General features: G+C 39.6%; 1 protein-coding gene across 1 annotated transcript in view; it reads right to left on the reverse strand.

Moving 5' to 3' along the window:
- The window catches only part of FREM1 (FRAS1 related extracellular matrix 1), a 94,793-nt gene extending 82,803 nt beyond the window's left edge, over window positions 1-11,990 (reverse strand). Inside the window, exon 1 of the mRNA XM_029911690.1 lies at window positions 11,878-11,990. The gene's annotated coding sequence lies outside the window, so the exon portion shown is untranslated. The remainder of the gene's footprint in view (window positions 1-11,877) is intronic.
- Between the last annotated feature and the right edge of the window lie 2,991 nt (window positions 11,991-14,981).

Consider the following 14,981-nt stretch of genomic DNA (forward strand, 5'->3'; position numbering starts at 1 on the left):
AAGTGCCTTAAAATCCTCTACGCGATAAATATAGCATCAGGTCCTTCTACCCCTTCCCCATTTTGTATTCCAACCCCACACATTCTCCAACCTGGTCAAGTCTGAATAAGAATGTGGGTAGGAAGCACCAAGGATATGCCACTACCCACCTCCATAACCCATACAAAGGTAAGCTTGTATACAAACATGTGACTGGCTGTGGACCTGCCTGAGGACAGAAACAGATTCCAAATATATTTCTTCTCTGCTGTGTCCCATCACTACAATATGGTTCAGCGCCATTTCACCACATAACAGTGAGAACCATGATAACAGCTAATGAGCTGATGAGCCTCCTCCACCTACTGTACTTCAAACGTTGCATCCAGTGTGCTCTGCAGTATTTGCCTGCTGAGTCCAATCAGTGGCGCAGTAGGTACATTGTCAGTAATTAGTTAATGTGTACTATCCTTAACTGGATGGAATCAGACTGCTCAGCTGTGTGTCATAGGCCCTATATAGCTAGCAATTCATGAAACTACTTCTTTAGTTCAAGAGGTGGAGTTCTGTGCTTTCATAGTAGGAGGATCCTACTATGATCCTACACCCAGTATTGATGTGAAGTTCCAAGAGACTGTGGTACCCAACATATGATAATTGTGAAAATTTAGTTGGCAAAGATTTGTTACAGCCTTAATTTATAAAGTATGTTGGCATCTTTTTGGATTAAAAAAGGTGTTATAAGAAATCATTACCACATCAAATTCAGACCAAGTGTAAGTACAGCTCCACTGGCTTTCCTAGAATTGTACTCACTCACACTTGGTCTGGATTATGACTCCAAGAAGGCAAGTAATTTGCTGAGCTGATTAGAGAACAAATTGATTTATGTTGTTGCAAAGTATTTTTAAATAGTCTGCATTTCAATTGTGCTGTATATTAAGTATGACAAGGTCAAGCTTTTATATACTGGCACTGAAAATTACTTGGCATATGACTCTACCTTTTTTCTATCCTAATGTCCCAATAAGTGCAAGTCAATCAAGTGTCTTCCTTTTCTTAGAAGGGTTTTCTTCACATGTTACATCATTAGAGGATTAACAGTTTCATGAAAAATATCTTCAAAACTTTGGAAACAACAGATTTTACAAATGTGAACTAATACTTAACTCCGAGAAAGACCAAAACCAAAAGCACATTGCAGTAATGTATTCTGGCCCACCTGATTTACAGAATGTAAAATCCAACCTGAAATATATGCAGTGAAGATTTATGAATGATCACAGTGAATGAGCAAGTTACTCTGTTAAAACTATGGATGCAATAGTCTACATTACTAGCTTCCTTGTAGTTTCACCCATAGCAGAGGCAGGTAGACACAACTCCTCCTACCACCCACCTAGATGGCAGCTGAAACAAACATTTCCTTTGAAAGCTCTGGGATGTCTTGAATTATAGGATGGAAAGTGGGGCAAAGTCCTTTGATTCACACTGAAGTTCCTGATCTGTTTATATGTTGTAAAATACATTTTCTTTTCTCTTCAAGAAAAAAATCCATATAACATTTTATTTAATCATGGGTAGCCAACTAGCATTGTAGATGGTGTGTTTCACTTCCTGAGTTCCTACACCTGGTGTTTCCAGATCAGCATTTCCTAACACATACAAACAAGGGCAACCCAGGACAAAAATAAATCACCATCATAAGTGCAATTATTCAGGACATGAATAGAAATATATTCTCTCTGTTCATAACTATGTATATTTGTAACTTGTTCTGAAGGAAAAAACCCTCCAAATGTACTTACTTGCAGTTTATTTAAGCAGCTACTTAATCCACCTGGACATCTTTTTGGATTTCAACGTATTTACTAATCTGAATTGTTTCTACAGTACATGGTGCTTTATGGAAAAATAAAAGGTGACAAAGTCTCCACAGCTAAGAAATTACAGCCCAGGAGCCCAGTCATTCAAACCCTTAATGGGATAACTCACCTGAGTAAGGGGCTGCAGGATTAGGCATTAAATTACCCTACACAGATGGGTAATGGATATTACTAACAATTTAGTCTGGATACCTGTTGTTGAAGTTTGGCATGTATCTTGCCGTGCCAAATTATTAGAGTATATCAGCTGTAATCCTGGTATCCTTAGAATGACACCTCATCCCAGCCTCTAAATAGCAATTAAACGTACCTATAGTGAAGACTATTAGGGATCTTCCCTATTGCCATATTCTCTCCTTGCTAGAGGACATTGGCAGTGGGAGGGGTAGGTCAAGAAATGCAATGAGATAATTCCCTGGCTTCAGTCTTGAGGAGAAACTTCTAGGCTGAAGACAGAAGTCTGCAGAGGGAGTTGAAGAGATAATGCCAGCTCTAGCATGGCCTTTCCTACCGCACTCTGTCCATTCACAAGTGCTGCCATGATGCAACATTTAAAGCTGTGCATCGACTGCCAAAAGACAGAATGTTTCATCTATGCAAGCCAATGCAGAATGAATGAGGCACAGCTACTATAGAACTGGGACTGCTTCTCACCTTCTAAACCTTTGCCCAGTTACAGATAAGCTGCCAATTTCTTAAGACACAGAGGGTTTAGGTAGGAAGAACATGATTACAGATATTTGGGTTTGACTAGAACATTAACTATCCTATAGCACTTTGTCAATGACTGCAAGGGATCAGGCCCTCAGGTTTACATCTGACCCAACTGATGGCATCTCCAGTAGCTCAGCGCTCCCTAACACCAAACAGGTTCATTGGTTCACACTGAAAACTTTTCTTTTAATCCACAGACAAGATACAATCAGATACAGGGATGAACTGATAGATGTGTCCCCTGAAATATTATTAACAGAACCCAACACTATTTAGCTTGCAAGACATGATGGAATCAGAGCCTGGGCAGTATGACTGCACTATGAGAATTATTTAAAAACGGATATTGTTTGGAAACGTTATTGTTTACTTTATGTGCTGCCTGTGTGCCTGCAAAAGAGAAAAGCCCTACTGTCTCTCCAGATAAGACGCATTTCCAGAGTCTGGGTCATAATGCTGCTTTCACCCACATCATACTTACGTGTACTTCTTGACTCTGACTAAGAGTGAGCTGATCTATTTTCTGTGCTCCTGGACACTGTTCCATAAACTCAGGGCAATGGCACAGGTAAATTTGCCAGAAGCTGGGAATGGACAACAGGGCATGGATCACTTGCTGATTGTCTGTTCTGTTCCTTCCCTCTGAAGCAGGCATTGGCCACTGTCAGATGACAGGATACTGGGCTAGATGGACCTTTGGTCTGACCCAATATGGCCATTCTTATGAGCTCTCATGCAGAATTAGTTGCCCTGTGTCAAATAGAAAGGAGTGTGTGTGTGTAGGAAGAGGGCTAATCAGAATTAGGCAGTTTTAGCCCATTACCCCTGGAAAATATGAGTGAAGAACTTGGCTTTTTTATGGGAGGGTGAGGGGCAGAGTGTGTGGAGGAGTATGGGGTAGGAGGCTTCTTCTCTTTGAAATGCTGGATGATGTTGTCACTGCCTGTTATGGGCTTCTTTTAACCAATTGTGCCTGCAGGTGTAACACTGATAGACCCCAGCTGTTGGTGGGTGGGATTGAACCTGGGGAGCTTAATGCATGAGCCTCTACCACATGAGCTAAAAGCGAACTGGCTGTTAGCTAAGGCTGTAGAGCAGACTCATTTTATCTCTCTCTACGTGGTCTCGGTGCCACTAGATGGGACACAGCACCACACCCAGAAGGGTGTGTGGGTTACACAGACACTGCTTTTATATCAGTGCACGCATACACTCCAGATGTTCCTGCCATTGTCACCCTTTTGTTCATTACAATGCTGTCTCTTTAAGTCTTTAAGAGCGGTAACCTTGGTTTTTTCAGACACTTACACCGTGGCTGCAAAATGAAAGGACATAAGGAATCCTTTTCCATTATACAAAAGCATGAAAATGAAAGATATCAAAGTGAGAGCCTTGAGCTTGATGTTCTCTGTTCAGAATAAGGCCAATTTTAAATCTGGAAATTATTACTGCAAGTCATTTGAGCAATCAGTGCATAAAATCATCATAAAAGCTGGATGCCTTGTCTCAAATCAACAGGAGCCCAAACATTATTTTGAAACAGTCTGCTCCTAAAAATTTGTGCCATTCTTAAATGCTACCAGGTGTTGCTTTGCTAGAAATATACATTCTAGGCACTACAAAAGCGTATCTGAAATATCATAGTATCCTTCCAAACTTGTATGTTATGGAAACTTAATAAGGCTCAATCTTTCCCTCAGATACACCTGTGCAACTCTCACTGAAGACTACAGGAGCTGAGCACCTGTTCTGAGGGAAGAATTTGGCCCAAAAATGCCTTAAATCCTGCTGTTTGATTGTGGATTTAAGACAGTCTTTAAATAACCAATATGCAATTTAAAAGAATCTGTAGGAAATATTCCTGCATGATCTTACTTATTTAGGCCTTATGAATGGTACAGAAAACTTTGTGCATTCTATGGGTCTGATTCTAATCACAGTTAATCTGATGTAAATCAGGACTAACTCCATTGACTTCCGTGGATTTATACTGGTATAAAACCCACCATAAGTAACATCAGAAATAGGCCCAATGGCTCCCAATTACAGTACAAAATACCCTACAAAAGAACTTTAATTGCCGAGGACTGAAATCAGTGGGAGTTGGATCAGGCCATAAGATCTGCAGTGTGTGTGACAAAATCTCTGGGTGCCTGGGAGTTTTCACTTAGCAATTGTATTTTTTAAAGGGAGAGGGAGATTGGGTAGAGGGTGAAAGTAGGTTTGGTTTATTTGTAATGAACAATATTAAGAAAGATTAATGTGTAGTAGAAAAAACCATATTGGAAAAAACAAAGAAATTTAAAAAACAAAATAAGTCCTAAAATTCCTTTAGGAAAGAAAAAGATTATTACACTAGTTAAAACTTAGCCAGGGGCAAAGGCAGGGACTCAGCTTCTAAATTATGTAGCTGTCACCTTAGACCATGCAATTAACACAAGCTCGGTTCTGGCCAGTTGTTGTTTAATGTTCTAGTCCCATTCACCACAAAACACAGATTAGAGGCCATACAGAAACCAGATACTTACCATAGTTTTTTCACTGCATTTTGTGATGCTAGAGAACAATACCCCTCTTTTTTCCCCCTTTTCAAATAGCCCTTATCTGTGTATGTAACTCCTGTATGTTACTTGACATAGCTAAAAATCAAAGGACAATAAGTATTTCAGTGCATGAGGCTTTAATTATTATTTCACAGCAATCTTCTTTCTCAATCAGGGAAAACAGCCCTAAGACAGAAAACTGTATCCAATATATCCAGGTCTTCCTTGTATATCCCTCCACTGCCACTCTGACCTAGATCACAGAACCTAGAGATGGAAAGGACCTGCCCTTTTTGCACTACACCTTATCAGTACAAGGCTGGGTTATGACAACAGACAGGCAACACCAAAAATGCCAATGATTCCCTGTTTCATCCACACTTAGCTTGTTTTATGTTTGTTGAATTACTCAATTTACTGAATATCATACCCTGACATACCACCATGAAAATGTCTCCTGAAAAAAATTGTGCATCACCCAGGCAAAGCTACACTATTTGAGGATGAAACTGAATTTGCTTTCCATAATAGCTCGGTTCTGGGCCTCTCCCAAGGCATATTGCCAATTATACTCTACTGTACTTACTTGGATTTGTTTGTTTTATAATGTGTAGTCCTAGTGGGAGGCAAACCCATTTCAATTAAAGTCTCTCTCACACTCTTCATGTGTTTAATGAAGTTAGATGTACAGCGGCTGCCCTTAAAAACTTGCCATTTCCCCTAAGATAAACACAGATATGGTTGCTTCATTGTTTGTGGAATTCCCCAATCCTAGCAGTGACTGAGGACATCCAACTACAAATAATAATTGCTTTTCTAAAGCAACGGGAACTTTTTCAAGGGTCTCCACTGTGGAGTGTTTAAAAATTTATCCTGAGTTTATTTTTTATTGGGAAATAGTCAGACAGCATTAATTCTCAAGTCACTAATTTTCAGACTTGATTGTTCTCAACATAATACCACAACTGTTGTGTAGTCAGCAATAGTTCACACAAGCCTAAGACATTAGACTGTTCAAGAGAAGGAACGTTAGCCTGAACACTAAAGTTATACATAGCATCATAGGATCTTTAAAGTTCTACCAGGGCAGCCACCAGATAGCAATGGGGACATATCATATTTGAAGCATAGCTGAGCCTTGTATTATTGCACTGTAATGTCAGTAATAAGCACACGAGCTTAAATCCCATTGTTGAACTCAAACCCACAACCTGCTGGGCCTGGGGTGACAGCTCTACCAAGAAAGCAGCATTGTCAATACTGGAGAGTATATATAAAACTGAAGAACAGAATGCAGCATGGGGGAGGGGGGAGGGGAAAGAGAGATAGAAAAGGAGGACATGGGGGAAATAGTGAAAGGAAAGAGGAAGGGATCACAGAATTTGAAAGAAAGGCTGTATTTTCCAGTAGGTACCTCAATGTCCCTTGTTGAAGCCTAATGACTGGTCTAAATGGGGAATTCACGGGGAAGGCTTTGCAAAATAGCTAATGTGTGAATTTAAAGCTCAATAGCTATTCCACAAGTGTATGGACAATTTTATTCTGCACTAAAAGTGCTTACTCTGTTTCAGAGGTGGATTAACCAAAACCTCTCAAAGCACACCAAGGGCAGAATAAGAGCATCCAGACAGGGATCTAACATGGAATAGCTATTTAGCAATAAGTATTCCACTAAGCAATAAGCTATTCTGGGCTTTTCCCTGTGTAGACAAGCCCTGAAAGTCCTTTTATTTCTATCACTAGAACAATGAGAGATTCCAAGGACTGGATGGGACTCTTCCTAAGAGAGCCGTGCTCCATTCCTTCATCATCAAATAGAGCTCCTGGAACTTTGTAAAAGGTAGACATAGAAAGAAAAAAATGTTCTCTAAATCAGGAACAGATACTTTAAACTTATCTAAACAACCCAGTCCTCTTAAAAAAAAAAAACCCCACAGCATCCCGTACAGTCAACAGTGCATTGTTAAAAGGGCACTGTGATTAAGTAGGTCATAGTTTCTGACTGAGACTAACAACTTGTTACACCCATTGCTGCCTCTCCTCAAAACTTCGGCCTGGTCTACACTAGGACTTTAATTCGGATTTAGCTGCCTTAATCCGAATTAACCCTTCACCCGTCCACACTACAGAGCCAGTTAATTCGAATTAAAGGGCCCTTTAAATCGATTTCTGTACTCCACCTCGACGAACGGAGTAGAGCCTAAATCGATTTTGTTAATTCGAATTAGGGTTAGTGTGGACGCACACCACCGAATTACTGTGTTTAAGTTAATGGGGTAGTGTGGCAGCACACCACCGAATTAATGTGGTTTAAAACCGAATTAAGGTGCTTAGTGTGGCCGCGCACAATCGAATTTATACAACCTGTTTCCCAAATTCGAATTATCTAAATTCGGATTAATCCTGTAGTGTAGACATACCCTAAGTCTTCCACACAGCTCCTTTTAGTGCATTGTTTCTCTTTAAAGTGTTACATTTATTTGTTCATACTGTTAGAGAGTTTTAAAACTTAGACATAGAGGTTGCATTGTTAAAAAGAGAATTATCCCAAAGATAATTGGAGAGACCAACAATTAAAATCAGCTCTTGCGTTTTAATGCATTTGACTCCCTACAGTTAATTTCTAACTGCTGGATTGCACTGCATGGATACTGTAAATATTTTCCACGAGAAGGTAACTGGGAGGTTTCTGTCCTCTTTTCATTTAACCCCAGAGAAACAGCTTACTCACAAGAAGCTGGGAATGTAAAAATGAATCCATTTTACTGGGTCTCTTTTCTTACTCAGGTTCCCTGCCTGGTTTTTCAGAATCATTACACATATAGAAAGCAACATTCTCTGAACAGTCATACACCCATGGTATATATATTCATTAGGAATCGGGGGGCCCTTAATGTGAATACCATACACAAATATATAGCTTTATCATCTTGACAGCTGTCTGAAGGAAACTATATATTCCAGCTTCTGGGAGAATTTGATTGGTGTCACCGGTAAAATATTACTTTCCACATTATTCTCCCTTCATCCTTTTTAATCTGTGTGGAATTATACACTGACTGAATTCCTCTGCCCTCAAATGGGAGCATAATGTTATTGTGGAAGGTTATTTGTAGGGATGGGCAAATCAGTTTGGGAGAAATAGGAATCTTTCCAAATCTTTGCCCATTTCCCAATCACCCACCAAACTTTTTGGAAAGTTTGAAAATCAGTTAAAACCTCCCCCTAACTACTCTCTCCCCAGCTATATCTTGTATGTAATTATAGGTCCTCTTGTAAGAGGTGAAAGAGTAACCTGGGGGAAAATGGGGTAGGGACTTCATTTTGCCTTATTCTGGGTCCCCTCACCAGGGAGTGGGCCATGCCTCACTTTTGGTGACAAAAGCAAGTAGCCCCTCCACTGGTCTTGCTGATATCCCTGTTTTAGAACTAAGTGACACTCTGGAACTGCCTTTCAACATGCTAAAGGACTGTGAAATCCTGGAGCATGTGTGATCCCTCACTTCCTTTTGTGGAAAGCTGGCAATTCTTATGAAGAGGGAGGGATATTGGGCACTCTGGGTTTTTACAATCATGCTATGTGCTTACCGTGTGATCTTCAAGCAAGTAATTCTGATAGAAGAGACTAAATAATTGTTTAAAATAATGCATTCACCTCTGTAGGTCAATCAGAATGTGCAATTATTAACAACAATACTATGCATGTATATAGCATCTTTCATTTGAGAACCTCAGATTGCTTGCAAAGAAACTTAAAATGTTGTTATTCCTACTCCATGGGTGGGAGAAAATGAAGCACAGAGCAGTTACTTGCTTGAAGGTCACACGGTAAGTCAGTAGGAAAGTCAGGAATAGAGCCCAGGTTTGCTCACTTCCTGCTCAAACCACTAGACGACACTGCCTCCCTTTACAGGATACTCACTACTGTTAACACTCAAGTGTTCTAAAGCTGATCTTTTTTGGAAGGGCCCATCAGAATTATTCCAGGCTGGTAAATATGGTAATTTGGGAACAAAAAAGTGTAATGCATCATTCTTTAGCAATGTATCTATCTTTTATATATATAAATAAATTTCTTCACTGTTCAAGGTGTTTGCATAGTGCATCTCCACTATGCCAACTTCATGTATTCACAAGATGGCTCTAGGCAGCTGGAGACTACTTTTATATGAAAATCAGATGGAACACAGCTGCAGTTTATTTTCGCAGCCAGCTTTTAGAGCCATTTGAAACGCTGCTGCAGGCATCACAATAATGGCAGCTATAGACAAAATAAAACATTTCATTATGCCTAGTCAGGTTTTTCACCTAGGTGCATAAAAGGCAGATGAATCGTTCATAGGATCTCATGTTACAAATTGTGAAGGAGCTGCTGCCATCCAGTTCTGCACAGACCACCTACCTACAATAACTAGTTCCACAGACAACTATATATAGGAGAGAATTGGAGATATCCTATCCTATCTCCTAGAACTGGAAGGGACCTTGAAAGGTCATCGAGTCCAGCCCCCTGCCTTCACTAGCAGGACCAAGTACTGATTTTGCCCCAGATCCCTAAGTGGCCCCCTCAAGGATTGAACTCACAACCCTGGGTTTAGCAGGCCAATGCTCAAACCAGTGAGCTATCCCTCCCCCCAGTGAGCTAGCCCTCCCCCCAGCAGAAGGTTATCCTTGTGCAAATTAGGCTATTGCAGAATCACTGATCATGGTAAATAGAGCTGAGTGAATAATTCTCAGTGAACAATTTAACTTCTCTTTCTGCTCATGGGATATCCACAAGCAGAGCACCACTTCTTCTAGTTTATTCACTATTCAACTAATAATGACCATTTGGTCATGACTACTTTAAATGACTATTTTAAATGTATTGCTTAGATGTGATTGGTCAGATCAAATGTTTCTTTTCCCCGCACTGGATGAACTCACATCTGGTGTAAACGCTGAAATTCACTTACCGTGAACATGTGTACTATTAAACTGGATCGCTTGAATTGCTGCAGAAAGTGAATACAACATATTAATGAACACAACTGAGGCGTATTCATTTAAAAATAAATTAATATCCATGGATACTTTTTGCTGCATTATTTGCCTATTTTTGCATAGAACAGAAATCCCCACAGTAGAAAAAAAGTCTCAAAGCTGAAAGGCCTCAGATACAGGATTAAAATCCAAACCAAGTCTCCGCAATGCTGTATATCATCAGCATACAGTCATTCCATACACTATAGCCAGCTAATGGGGATAATAGTGTGGGGAATTCATTTTCTGGGAAAGTTCCCTAAACATCAAGAATATCTCCCTTATTCCAGCAGAAATTCACCCCATACAAGAAAGTAATTGGTTTCTAAGCTACTTGTATTACATTTTATCCTTAAGAGAGGGGTTGCTATTTTTACATAGGCAGGGGAGGGAAGCAATTAAACAGCTGTACAGTCTTCATGTGGAGATCATGCACCCACCAACTTCTTCATATAGTTGGTATTAAATCACAGCGCACTCAATTAACTTCTAAACAGGGTTTTACTTAAGATCACAAGAAGACTTTAGAGCAGAGGCTTTTATTCTATGTTTGAGTACTGGGTGAAAACATCCCCATCATAAACCCTTAAAAATGTTAGGGAAGGATCATAATGGAAATGCTGACAGAGCTTTAACTACAATGGACGTTAGTGGACACTGTTAGAATAAGAGAGAGAAGAAAGAGGACAAGTGAATTTAGACCATGAGCTCTTTCACTACTTAAGCACAGCTGCAGCAGCAGTAGAGCACGGTCAAGTGTCACATGGACATATTAGGTACATGGTAGCACTGGAGATGCATTTTGCTCATTGCACCTAGCAAATTATGCAGCACTGAATCAGTTAATTGGCTCAGTTAATAGACTTCCCCAGATCATAAATACCAAAACGTTTTTTGAATACTCCTTTCAGGATGTACTGTGTAATTATCAGCAGCAGCTTGGCTTATTAATGCATCTCAACACAACACGAAATGAAGTTGAACAAGACACAACCAGAAAGTTGAATTTTGGAGATTAGTTCTGTATCAATGCAAAGAAAGAGCAGAGCAAAGCACTTCCTTAAAATATTACAAATCAATGTCTGTAGAATTCAGGTCAAGAGAAGACAGCTATATGAATACAAACAAAAAAATGTTAAAAAACTTAACTCAGATTTCTACTGCAAGATAAAATACTGTATATCCTTAAAATATGCTTTAAAAACCCAGAATCTCCCAGCTAAAGCAAATATATCTATCTGAAGGGCTTTACTCTGAATTCTATTAATATTAAAAGCATGTTCAGGTTTTGGTACCACATCTCTCTCTCTTTTACTGTGTTTCACTTAAAAGAAAATTCAAAGAAGCCTTGCTAAACAACACATTCAAACCCTTGAGTTTTAAGAAGGAAGTAACAAAATATAAAATTATAAAGCTTTATTAGTGAACTGGTGGTGGAATAAAGACAGTTTAGAAATACATATCAATTAGTAAAAAAAAAAGCATTTTAAGATAATATGATTCACTTGGAATCTTTCACTTCTAATCTTTAAATGTAGTGGTAAACTTAATGCCTCTTTTCCATCTTAAATTAGAATGAATCTTTCATCCTGAATACTGTAAATATTGTCTGTATGCCTTGTTGCAATGTTCAGTAAAGGCACTAACTAATACTACAAGCATAAACGCTACAGCATTCAATTCATACAACAATATATTCAATAGGAGAGGGAGGACACAGAGACGGTACTTACAGGTAGCAATATTCCTTCAGGAGCTTGAAGACAAGAGGATACTGGTATAAGAGGGATAATGAAAGTCACTGACCCAGTAATCTGATTTAAAGGGCTTGCAGAAAGAGAGAGAGAGAAATCCTATGAGGGGGCGAGAGAGAGAGCTGAAATTCCAGTCTTTCTGGTCAGCTTGGTTTTAGTTTTCTTTGTACTAAAAATCCACATTAAAAAGTCTCTTTGCCATAGTTGCTTGCCAAGCTGCTGCTGACTTGAAAACTTCCAGAGTACAAAAGCTCCGGGGCTTCCTATGATAAGGGCATTCTAGAGATGCCTTCAAATGTTTACACTAAGAAATGTTTCTCTGGCAATAAGCCCCAGATCTTTCCCTTCTGCTAGTTGAGTCGGCTGGAACGAAAAACTGAGCTCCTGGCTGCTCATTTCCCTCCCCCCACCTCCGGTTCGGTTAGACTATTTTGTTTTTCCACTATCAGTTATGTGCTAAAGCTTGATAGCAAATGGCTGTGGTAGAAATCTCTCCACCCTAACCCCTTCTCCACTACTAAAAGAAAAAGAAAAAGTCTTTATTCAAATACAGATTAGAACATAGCCTCCATAAAAGGATAACCAGGCAGCTCTTGAGCTCATGTCAGCATGGCTAGTCAAATTAAAATCAAATACATTATTATTGTAATGTGTTTAGATTACTACAAAATAGATTCTTTCCACCAGTTGAAATATTTCAACTGGCTGAGAGTGAAATTCATATTTTAGTCCAAATATTAAAATTAAAACATGTTTGTTGCAAATATTCTTCCAAATTACAATAAAATAAAGATCAGTAATGAGTTCAGATTCTCTCTCCCCCCTCCCCCATCTGAAACTACAGGAAATGGAAGGAGGATTCACTGGGCCAAATCTGGCAAGGTGTTGAGCCACTTAGTGCCTAAAGGGACTGGGATCGATGTTCCCTTAGCCTTTCGTCTCTAGGCTTACAGTTAGAATCCCATCCAAGTCAGAAAGGACTAGAAGTTCCTGTCATGTGATGGCTTTTTGGTGCCCCTCGACAAATGAGTTTAGTGGTCTAACTCCTGTTTCCAGTGGATAAGGGTCCATGTTACAAAGCCATCACCGTCACAGTTAGCATTAACTGACACTGTGTTGTCAGCCTCAGCAGAGAGGCCAACCATAAAAGAGCATGGAGACTGAAATACTCTCTCAGTTCACAGCTCTAAACCAGAGCTGAAATCCAGCAGAAGAGCAATATGGGAAGATTGCATTGCCTCTGCTACACCCAGGCTTTGGATAAACAGAAGACTTATGGCTCCAGGAGTCAGAGTAAACAAGCTGAGGGTCAAATTCATCTCTGCTGTAACCCCACTAACTACCATGTATTTGCCCCCCATTTACTTCATGCTGAATTTAGCCCCCATGTAAGAAGCACATTAAATACACACAAACAAAAGTGATCAACATATTCTAAACATTAAAAACCCTAAAACTATTGTGAAAAGCTTCTGCAGATGTTCTTATTGCTCAAGAGGCACAACCCAGAGGCAGATGAAGAAAACAGTGTTAAAAATTAAAAGGGACCAAAAAAGCCCTGCCAAGTGGATTGTAATATGATAAACAATTTGAGCAAAAATTGTTTTAGGAAAAATACTAGGCAACAAGTTTTTAAACTTCAGACTTCACTCTTGTGTCCTAGTGGGAAAATGCCCTGGTTTTCAGAACTGTAAAAACCTTCAGATTTTATCACTTTGCAGTAAAATTTGGAATGAATATCTTTCTCTTATGAGTCACATAAATGGTTTCAGTTAATTTGCTTCAGCTGCTGAACATGTCTGCTCACTAATATTTTACTTCTAATTCACGGTGATGGATGGTCTCTCTGCCTTGCACAATGCCCATGTCTGTGGTCTGGTTAGTATCTGCAGAACTGCGATACAGGTATGCTGACCAAAAGTGCAAGTTTCCTAACAAGTATGGTTTTAAGGAGTAACATTATCATCTCTGGCCAAAATCACCTCTAGCATAAGTGGAGGCAATCCCTTTCAAGTCAATGTAGATTTCCTGTGTGCACCAGATGTGAATTTGGGGTCTTGCACCTTACTGTAGTCTGTAAGGTTTTGAATCCCTTTTATTTACAAATGCCAGAACATTGGGGGGAAATGCACATCCTGTAGATATACATGTATACACACAGACCATTTTCATTTCAACATTTGCCTAAATCATAAAGGGAATGGGCTGTATCAGTTTACATGAAGACCTACTCTGCTACTTATATACAATGTATCTTTCTCATTAATAATTAGCTACAACATGGCTTAGAATGCTGGTGTGAATGTGAACAGTCAGCATGTTTTCCAGACTCTTTCTTTAAGCAGGATGATAATAATAATGATCAGTTGTTTTCATCCCCAACTTTTACTTGTAAAAGAAAAAAATGCACCTGATGCACAATAAAGAAAAAAAAATTACCGTTCTGTGTCTGAGTTTCAATTTCAAGTGTTAAACAATGGCCTAAGCAATTGTAAGGTGAAGTGTCAAACAATACACTAATTTTCACATTCTATTAAAGGAGAGATGCTGTTCTTTAATGACAAAATCCACACAACCCGAGAAGCTGGGCTGTGTGCAGCAAGTTCTGCAGAGATGCAGAGAAGAAAAGATCCTCTCCCTTGGCTGAAAGTGGCATCAAAGCTGGTCTGTGGCCATCACTACAAGTGTATGTTAAGTCTATGCATTGCCTACAGGGTGAGTGGGAAGTGGGAGAAGACTAGATGATCCACAGCTAAATTAGATCTGCCCTAACCCACACTTTCTCCATCCCTTCAGCAATGAACTTCAACCATGCAGACTAAGAGACTGATCCAACTCCCATTGAAGCCAAGTGCAAAACTCCTAGGGACTTCAGAGATGCAGGATCAAACTAAGTAGGGAGCTGCAGAATGTGGGCATGCTGGCACAGTGCCTGATCCAGCAAGTTGCTGAGTGCCCTCAGTTCTGACAGACTTCCATGAAGTCACACAGCACCCTGCAACGTTAGGCCCAGGCATTTCTGAAACCTGACAGGACTTTGATGAGAGTTAATGTAAAAGAGAACAGGTCCCCTTAATGATGAA

The sequence above is a fragment of the Terrapene carolina genome, unplaced genomic scaffold, assembly GCF_002925995.2.
Source record: "Terrapene carolina triunguis isolate 2854851 unplaced genomic scaffold, T_m_triunguis-2.0 Scaffold113, whole genome shotgun sequence".
Taxonomy (NCBI): domain Eukaryota; kingdom Metazoa; phylum Chordata; order Testudines; family Emydidae; genus Terrapene; species Terrapene triunguis.